The 9,982-nt window shown below is 44.2% G+C and overlaps 1 protein-coding gene across 1 annotated transcript in view; it reads left to right on the top strand.

Annotated features, from left to right (window-relative positions):
* Positions 1-9,355: 9,355 nt before the first annotated feature.
* tnr (tenascin R (restrictin, janusin)) overlaps positions 9,356-9,982 on the top strand; it is a 325,579-nt gene continuing 324,952 nt past the window's right edge. The window contains exon 1 of the mRNA XM_079529713.1: positions 9,356-9,385. The gene's annotated coding sequence lies outside the window, so the exon portion shown is untranslated. The remainder of the gene's footprint in view (positions 9,386-9,982) is intronic.

Raw genomic sequence — 9,982 nt, 5'->3', positions numbered from 1 at the left:
TTGCTTCCTCTCTACAGAGGGTTCTGACAGTGATCAATACGCTGCTGTCTATGCTTGTGCGCGCGCGAGTGTGCGTGTGCGTGTGCGTGTGCGTGTGTGTGTGTGTGTGTGTGCGTGTGCATGTGCGTGTGCGTGTGTGTGTGTCTGTGTGTGTGTGTGTGTGTGTGAGAGAGAAACGGCTTAGAATATAGTTCTGCCCATTTGGGGCAATAGCCTCAGTGTGTGTGGGGTGTCGATATGTTCCCCCCCAGGGATGTCACTGCTCCACTTTTAATTGGCAGATATCAGTTAGTGGGACAGCTGTGTCACGCAAGCCACTGAAGGTGCGGGCATGGTGGTGGTCAGCCAGTCAACACGCACCACACAAAATGGCACATTTCACAACTGACTTTACAGTTTCCTTTTTGAAACAAATGTAATGCCTGCAATTTGTTATGTTAAAAGCCACTTTATGTTCTTTTCTTCACTCATCATCACTTTACTGCTATGGTCATGTGAAAGTATAAGCAACCAAGAATACACAATTCCTTTTGACTTCCGTCATATTGCTCCCTCCACTGATCACATAACTGTTGTACTGCTTCAGAGGGTGAAGTGTTGTCGCCAGTAGCCTATTTAGAGAGTTTCATTCCAGTCGTAGCTCTGCCTGCTTCCGGGCTCTCTGGTACAATATGAATACAAGAGGCCTATTCAGTATTCACCCATGCAAGAGACAACAGCAGCAAACAAACAAACAAACACAACTATTTTTTTCTCATTCTAATCAGTGTGCTTTCTTTAGCTGTCAATGATTTCCGACAGGAAAGTATAGTCGCCTGTTGTGGATAGAAATATGTACTTGGTCACTAGGTTATGAATGTCCTTGTTTATATTGGAAGAGGGTTTTCTAAGCTGTGGGCAAAGACAGCTCCTCTTCTAAGTTGAAGTTTAACTACAGTTGGAGGCCATCGATATTGTCCTTTTCTTTTTGCTGAGGTTTGCGTGATCTGCGCAAAAGGACAGTTAACCCATTTTGGGCGGGAACCCCTTTTGGTGTTTTAAACATTATGTTTTAATTTAGCTATTGAAAAATAGCAGATCTACAAGCTCATAGCGCGCCACCGAGTGGCGCGCTACGAGCTTGTAGGTCTGCTATTTTTTTTAAATCGTGAAAATATTTATTTCAGAAAACTGGAGGATTTAGAAGGATTTTTTTAAATTTTGAGGTCAGGCCTAAATGGGTCAAATGATAAGGGACAATATCAGTGGCACCCAACTGTATGAACAACATCACGCACTATTGTGGAGAATCAATACATTTGAAGCTTTTGGACCGTAACCCAGTGTGCAGACTCTAAGTTTCTGTTAGACTTTGACCTCTGCCATGCACTTGGGCACTTTATAGAGTGGGATGTGTGTGCTTGTTCACTTGTTTACAGAACACAACACAACATCTGAACAAAGCGGTGAAAACAAGTAAGACGCGCGAACGCGGGAAGCAAACGCAGCTCGTAAATTGCAAAAACAACAATTAAGGTTTTTTTTAAGTTATCTTTTTTTTAAGTTAAGTTTTTTTAAGTTAAGTTTTTTTTTAAGTTAAGTTTTTTTTAAGTTTTTCCTTTTAAAGTTTTTCCTTTTTAAGTTTTTTTTTTAAGTAAAGTTTTTTTGAAGTTAAGTTTTGTGTGTGTGTGTGTGTGCGTGCGTGTGCGTGTGTGTGTGTGTGTGTGTGTGTGTGTGTGTGTGTGCGTGCATGTGTGTGTGTTTTTGTGTGTGATACAGCTGCGCCCTCTGGTGGTGGGCGGGTGGTGTTACAGCGTGACACACAGACACACAGACAGACGGACAGACATGATCTGCTGGGTCTCATAGTAAATGCTCACTGCGTTCGCAACAATGCAAAAAGACCCCCACAGGGCACAGTGCATGTGAAATGAATTGCCATCCGTCCTAAATCACAGGCGAAACACCTTGCTTCCTCCTCCCGTGGGTTGGAAGAGGTAAAAAAAGCGTGGTAAATGTGATTTTGAGCTAACCCAATCAGCGAGGCTGCCAGATCCTCCCCTGATGTGACACACGGGTGACACAGCACAGGTGGCTGAGTGATGGCCCTCGCTACTCCCGCCAACACGGCCTGCTGTTGAGATCAGCGCTCTAGCGTATACCGCAGGGGATGGGATTAGCCACTGATTGCTGCAGAGCATCCCTGGCCACGGAACCATGCTCTTAACCCGTTTTGACCTGAGATCAGATTCTAATAAAAATGTCTTCTACATCCTGACATTTTTTTCGATTTTTCAAAAATAGCAGACCTACAAGCTCGTAGCCGAGTGGCGCGCTACGAGCTTGTAGATCTGCTATTTTTCAATAGCTAAAGCATAACATAATGCTAACACCAAAAGGGGTTCCCGCCCAAAATGAGTCCATGATTCTATACAAATGTCTTCTAAATGTTTTTTTATGGTGGTTCTCAAAAACTATTTCATGTCAAGGACTGCAAAAATTATATGTAATTGGCCACTGACCGCCATATGGAAATATGTTGTTCCCAGGGTACCAAAGATGATGAGTTAAAAACGTTCGCTGTGAAAGAACATATACAGTATTCAAAGATTTGCACAAGTTTTCACGATTTTTCGAAATAGCAGATCGGTACCGCACTATGAGCTTGTAGATCAGCTATTTCTCCAATAGCATAAGTGATACAATAATGGTTAAAGTGGTTAAAAGCTAAGGCGACACAAATGCGTTCCAGGTCTTAATGGATTAAGAGATACATTGTGAATGCTAGCATCTCTGCACACACAGCTGTTTGCACATTGCACAGCGCGTGAGTTTGTTTTTAGCTTATCTGAAAATGTTTCCCCTGGAATCAATGAGATTTCACCCGGCCTTGTGTTTTCTTGGCTTATATTCAGGCCCTGCGATGGCATATATTGCAATTTATCATATTGCATTCCATTGCATTGCATTTTATCGCACACCCCAGCCTTTATTTACGCGGGGTGAGGGAAGTGATGAAGAGATCAAGTTCATGCCGATTGGCCAGGTGCCATATATCCCTAGGGTGATACGGTATCCATTCATCAAAAGGTACTGTGAAAGCTTTATCTACCCTAGGGGTTATATTGCAGCTGACCAATCAAAGCTAAAGTGCTACCACCATCTGTCTATATCTAACATGCTTTCTAAGTTACATTTTAACCTTTTGCATAAGCCTGCAACGTCGTCAAGGGAAAGTTTTTTTACGTTATTTTGCATGTTATGCATTATGAATTGAATACCCAGGCCATCCTTTTAGACTAAGTAATGTACTGTGGTGTTTACATTTCTATCTAATAAAGTATTCAATCAATCAAGTGCTACAGGCTAAAGTGGAGTCTGCCATCTACAGACGGTGGAAGATTTGGAGTGAGCCTGCAGTTCTAACTGCAGGGGAGTCCATTCCACAGCTTGGGAGCCAGAAGGGAGAAGAGTCTGGGACGTGTGCAGCGCTGTCCTGGATGTTCTGACAGCTTCCGTGTGTTAGCTGATCTGAGTGCAGGAGGGATTGTAGGGTTGGATCAGGCTCTGAAGATATGGGGTGCCATACCTTTGGTTGCTTTGTAGGCCAGGTGTTTTGTGTTGTACTGTGCGGGCAGTAACTGGAAGCCAATGCAGGGAGTGGATAAGGAGCAAGACATACAGTAGGAGCAAGGCGCAAGACAAAAGTGTGGCTGGTTGAAGACCAAGCGTGTTTGATATAATTGTTTTCTAAACCCAAACACAACACAACAGCAAAGGCAAGCCATGGTAGTAGTAACACTAACGTCCATGTTCTGTGTACCGAGCCCAGCCTACACTCAGGCTGGACAATCCCAGCAGTAGTAACACTAACGTCCATGTTCTGTGTACCGAGCCCAGCCTACACACAGGCTGGACAATCCCAGCAGTAGTAACACTAACGTCCATGTTCTGTGTACCGAGCCCAGCCTACACACAGGCTGGACAATCCCAACAGGGGATATAGTCATATCAGTTTGTTTTCCTGCCTGGGGAGTTCCCCATTGAGAGTAATTCAATTAAAGTGCTGATTAAATGCGACGTTTTGTGAATAAATAAGGCTATTGGGTGTGTGATAAACGGCTAATCCAATGTGACTAGTTGGATTATCCCTCACAAGTACGTCTCAGGCTGATACAGCAGTCCTTGGTCGAACGCCATGCCTGGGATTAGATGTCATATTGGTATGTCATATTGGCTTGCAGTCTTGTCTCAACTCATGACACTGTGAGCTACGCAAATTATGTTACCTTATGTGTGTTGTGAAAAGCAGATGCCTATTTAAACTTGAGAGATGTGGGTCATTTTACTTAGCTGCAGTGCTATTGTGTCAAGCCGCTGGAACTGAAAGAGCACATTTACAGTTTACACAATCAGCGGTTTGGCTTGAGCACCTTGTGTGTCCTCTGAAAAGTATTTAAATGCCCTTCTATTAAAATGTATTGTATGCTCATCAGTCTAGCAATAGGTCTGCAAGGGAAAGAGGCTCTTTCCACAAAAGAAACGCATGTATGTGTACAAAGACCAAATATCCATTTGTGCCAAATACACAAATTGAGTATCCTGCACTGTGAAATATATATTGTTAAAATGTTTAAATAGTAATTCAATTCTAATTGTGTAATAATTGACCCAATGTTTTACACAGTCAGAGTTCCTCTGTGGATTTGACTGTTTTTGGAAAGGGACTTTTCCCTAAATCTCCAAATATGAAAAAATGCAATTACGAACATTTTGAAATTGTAAAGAAGATGTAACAATATTAAAGTGGTAGAGAAGGGGTCACCCATTTGTCTGTCTTTCTATATCTCTTGTTTGAGAACACAGTTGTTTGTCTGTGGGCTTAGGTATAATCTTAAAATAGCCCATTGTTATACCGTACATTATACATCATAATTGGGCCCATCTCCAGTCCACTAATCCTGAAATGACTCATTTCAACGAGAGCGCTTCCCCTTGACTAAGTCCATGATTATTTCTCTTAATGCCTTACTCACGCCTCGGTTGACATTCACTGTATTCGGGGTGTTGCAAATGAATACCCATTATGAAATTGCTGGCACTAATTTGCAGTGATATATAAACAGATAAGAAATGCTGTGAATAATAAGGTTGGGCCATTTCGCTTAATTGCGGGAGTGTGTGTGTGTGTGTGTGTGTGTGTGTGTGTGTGCGTGTGCGTGTGAGTTCGTACATGCGTGCGTGACAAGATTTACGTCATTTCCAGGACGTCTTCACCAGTTGAAATATTATTAGCTTATTCTGGGCAAGATCTGACTAGTTATGATGTAACTTAAGTTGATCTGGACTCGATCAGACTCTTTCTGATTCATCCAGGGACGTCCGTCTTAGTGGGCAGGATTTATGTTATGTGATATTCTGGGCCAGATCTGACTAGTGTTGGTTTGACTTGATCTGGCCCCAATTTAGACCATGGTCTATGATTTGTCCAGGTCCTGACCGTGCTTGCTGGGACTTAAAGTTCCCTCTATTATACTTATAAGCTATTACTAAACTTACCTCTATTAAACTTACGTAATGTGCCCAGTCATGAACATATACTGTATGCCAGCGTTCATGTGGTTAAGGACAGCTTGAGCCACGTGGGTATTTGTATTTCTGCCTTACTTACAATTTCAGTCACATTTCTGTTCTATTAAAGGCAGCTTGTGCTATATATTACTGGCATATTTGTGCTTGTTTGGTTGTGTGTGTGTACTGTATAGTTGGAGGCCATCGATATTGTCCTTTTCTTTTTGCTGAGTTTTGCGTGATCTGTGCAAAAGGACAGTTAACCCATTTTGGGCGGGAACCCCTTTTGGTGTTTTAAACATTATGTTATAATTTAGCTATTGAAAAATAGCAGATCTACAAGCTCATAGCGCGCCACTGAGTGGCGCGCTACGAGCTTGTAGGTCTGCTATTTTTGAAAAATCGTGAAAATTTAGAAGGATCTTTTCAGGATTTAGAAGGATTTTTAAAAGTTTTGAGGTCAGGCCTAAATGGGTCAAATGATAAGGGACAATATCGGTGGCACCCAACTGTATGTGTGTATACTGCATGTCTGTGTTTGCATGTACTGTATGGGCAAGTGTCACGGCACAATATGAGTGTCTATGAATGCTGACATGAGAGAGAGAGAGAGAGAACGAAGGAACAATGGAGGAAGTCATTGTAAAGCTGAACTGAAACAGATCGAGACTGTAGGTGTCTGGGCCTGCTAGTGAGAGAATTGAAGACGGAGGGAGCAATGTGTAAAAATAGATATATGGAGAGTACATATAGGAGAGTAGTAGACTACATAGACAGATGGGATAGAGACACAAGGTAGAGGAGAGAGAGAGAGACACAGAGATAGAGGGGGGAGAGAGAGAGAGGGGGGGAGGAGGCAGAGAGAGAGAGAGGGGGGAGAGAGAGAGAGGGGGGAGAGAGGCAGAGAGAGAGAGAGAGAGAGAGGGGGGATAGAGAGAGAGGGGGGAGGAGGCAGAGAGAGAGAGAGAGACAGAGAGAGGTGGGGTGGTGGTGGCTTTTCTGTCTCAGATGTTTCCACTTCCTGACCCTTATGGCCTCCTATTGATAGTGTTGCCATGGGAACGGGCATCTCTCTATGTGTGTGTGTGCGCGTGCGTGTGCGTGTGCGCGCGTGCATGTGCGTACTGTATGTGAGTGTGTACAGTATAATAACTGCATGCCATGACTCAATAGTGAGTACCACTTCACAGGCCAGACTGCTGGCCAATCTAATCATGCCTATGCTCCCTAACACTGACACTTCTGCACGCACGCACGCACGCACGCACGCACGCACACACGCACGCACGCACGCACGCATGCACGCACGCACGCACAGTGCTGTATCTTGCAGCAAAGCATCAACTGAGTGTGTGAGTTCTTCTCAGCTGTTGCAGCATGTATGTATGCGTGACACGCACACACACACGCACACACGCATTGCGTGTGTGCGTGTGTGTGCGTGTGCGCGCGCGCGCGTGTGTGTGTGTGTGTGTGTGTGTGTGTGTGTGTGTGTGTGTGTGTGTGTGCGTGTGTGCGTGTGTGCGTGTGCGTGTGCGTGTGCGTGTGCGTGTGCGTGTGCGTGTGCGTGTGTGTGTGTGTGTGTGTGTGTCATTCATATACATGGCCTGTGCCATTTTTTTAAGCATTATGCACAATAGAAAAGTCCACTGTTTGGTTCCTGGAGTCGTCCATTCATTCACTGTGCATCTCATTCACTGTGAGGCACTTTGGATAGAAGGTCCACCAACGAAACCACGGCTCCACTCAGTGAATATAAATAAATTAAACATGAATTTAAATGAGGTCTCTGTTGCATATCCATGGTGGCCAAATCATGTAGCAGAACCTGCACTGCCAAGTCATCTGTGCATGGCTCCAACTGGCCCCCTCCATACACGTTGGCCAGCTGTACCAATGTATTGCCCAGATTTTGCTCAATCTTTGTTAATGCCCGATGGCCTGTCTGTCTGTCTGTCTGTCTGTCTGTCTGTCTGTCTGTCTGTCTGTCTGTCTGTCTGTCTGTCTGTCTGTCTGTCTGTCTGTCTGTCTGTCTGTCGGTCGTCCATTCATTCACTGTGCATCTCATTATCGATAGAAGGGTCCACAAACGAAACCAAGGCGCTGTGTGTGTGTGTGTGTGTGTGTGTGTGTGTGTGTGTGTGTGTGTGTGTGTGTGTGTGTGTGTGTGTGTGTGTGTGTGTGTGTGTGTGTGTGTGTGTGTGTGTGTGTGTGTGTGTGTGTGTGTGTGTGTGTGTGTGAGACTGTCAGCCACCGCCTGCCAATCTCTTTGCCTTTCTATCTCTTTGTCCTTTTTCCTGTCTCCTGCCATTTCTTGCTTTCTTGATCTCTCTCTGTCTGTCGGTCTGTCTGTCTGTCGGAAGGTCAGTGGACTGAGGAGTGTGTGTGTGTGTGTGTGTGTGTGTGTGTGTGTGTGCGCGCGCGTGTGCGGGGGGGTGATGGGGGGGTGATGGGTGTCAATGGAGAGGTTGTTGTGGCACAACAGTATTGCCAGAAAGCCTGGACTGACAGCTACTTCCAGCTGGTTGTCAGTCAACCGTCAAGAAATGACGAAACTGATGAACCAAACTAGGAAGGTGCGCTCAGTGGAGCGCAAATCTCCGCCAGGAGTCATGGCCCTGTACCTCCTGTGGTGCATGGGATGACATTGTTTTATTGCTTTGAGTGCGTGTGAGCAGTATGACAAGGTGGAACGGGTGGAAAGGTTGATATAAGATGCCAAAGCAACTAGCTGACTAGACAGTCTAATATAAGTTATACAAACTATTGATTTATTTTCATAATGAATTAATGATGAATTCAAGACCATCATGTACGTACAAGTTTCTCTCAAGCAAAGAAATCTCAAAAAGTCTGTAAGACTCTCCAAGTTAACCGAAGAGAACACATTCCCAAGGAAGAAAGTCCATTCTTTGCTTTATTGAGGAACGGTTCTCCTCACCTCTGCTTTGGAGCGTGTCTCTGCTATACAGCCGTGATACACAGTGGTGTAACGTAACTAAGTACATTTCCTTAAGTATACTGTATTTAAGTACCGTTTTGAGGTATTTGTACTTTACTTGAGTGTTTCCAATTTTCAGTACTTTTCCTTCTACTCCACTACATCTCAGAGGCAACTAGATAAAGTGCCCCTTGGGACACAGGTCTCCACCAGGGCAGGTCAGGTTGTGGCCTCCTGGTGGCGCTATAATAGGCCAATGTGAAAAGGGTGCCATTTCTTCTCACGCCTTGGATTGGATTTGAGGCATTTTGTTCCAAAAATGTGTTTTGCAAAAATCCACCTGTTGGTGGCGCTACTAGTTACTTTGTAGATTTTGATTATTACAAAACATACACTAACCACTTCAGCCCTATTTCTGCCATTTGAAAATAGCCGATCTTCGAGCTTGTAGATTTTAAAATTTTAAACATTATGTTATAATTTAGCTATTGAAAAATAGCAGATCTACAAGCTCATAGCGCGCCACCGAGTGGCGCGCTACGAGCTTGTAGGTCTGCTATTTTAGAAAAATCGTGAAAATATTTATTTCAGAAAACTGGAGGATTTTGAAGATTTTTTTTAAATTTCGAGGTCAGGCCAAAAAAGGTTAAAACAATGTCATCCCATGCACCACAGGAGGTACAGGGCCATGACATTTGAAAACGAACTGAAACAATGAAATGAACCACTGGTGATACAGACTACTGCCACCTCTTGACACATATGTATTTTTCATCTCACACAGGCACAACACAACATACAGTACAAGTTGACTGCAGCTGACCACCTGCTGCAGTCTTTGTGTTCCTGAAGACTGAAGACGTAAGGCAACGACGCAAGGCCTTAATACATGAGGTTAGTAGTAATAACTTAAAGATTGTTTGCTGTAAGACCTTTAACCAGTGCCACATACTGTATAGCTGTTATGGAACTGTTAATACAGGCTTCAGGCTGCCAGGAATATGACAAACAAAATCCAGTGCGTGAATGTGCTGATGACAGACAGTGAATGGCCCCTGAAGTGTCTACCATGAATCTAGTCTTTTTATATAGTCCCGGAGAGAGCATGGCATAAGTTTGTTCATGCTCGGCCAGCAAGAGCACCGTTCCACTAGGCTATGCATATATTCAAAGCAGGTCGGCCATTTTATTTCAGCAGGGTGGAACGTGCTGTTTTGATGTGCGGACCATATGGTGGTGGCGGCCGTAGGAATGAGCAATGCCCTCTGTGTTGGATGCTGCTGTGTGTTTCTTTACGGCTTTTGGGGAGATGGTGTCAGATCCTGTTGACAAATGGCCGCTCTTAAAACTGTATGCCTGCTCAACAGGTAAATCATTCCACCTGAGCAGATTCATTTTGTCACCGTGCCCAGGGGCGTTTCAGAGCCTGGGAACAGCAAGAGACTAGGTGTGTGTGTGTGCAGGTGCATGTGTGTGTGTGTGTGTGTGTGT

This window comes from Electrona antarctica (assembly GCF_951216825.1).
Source record: "Electrona antarctica genome assembly, chromosome: 19".
NCBI lineage: Eukaryota > Metazoa > Chordata > Actinopteri > Myctophiformes > Myctophidae > Electrona > Electrona antarctica.
Note: the sequence above shows the minus strand (reverse complement) of the source record. Positions and strands in the feature narration are given on the sequence as shown.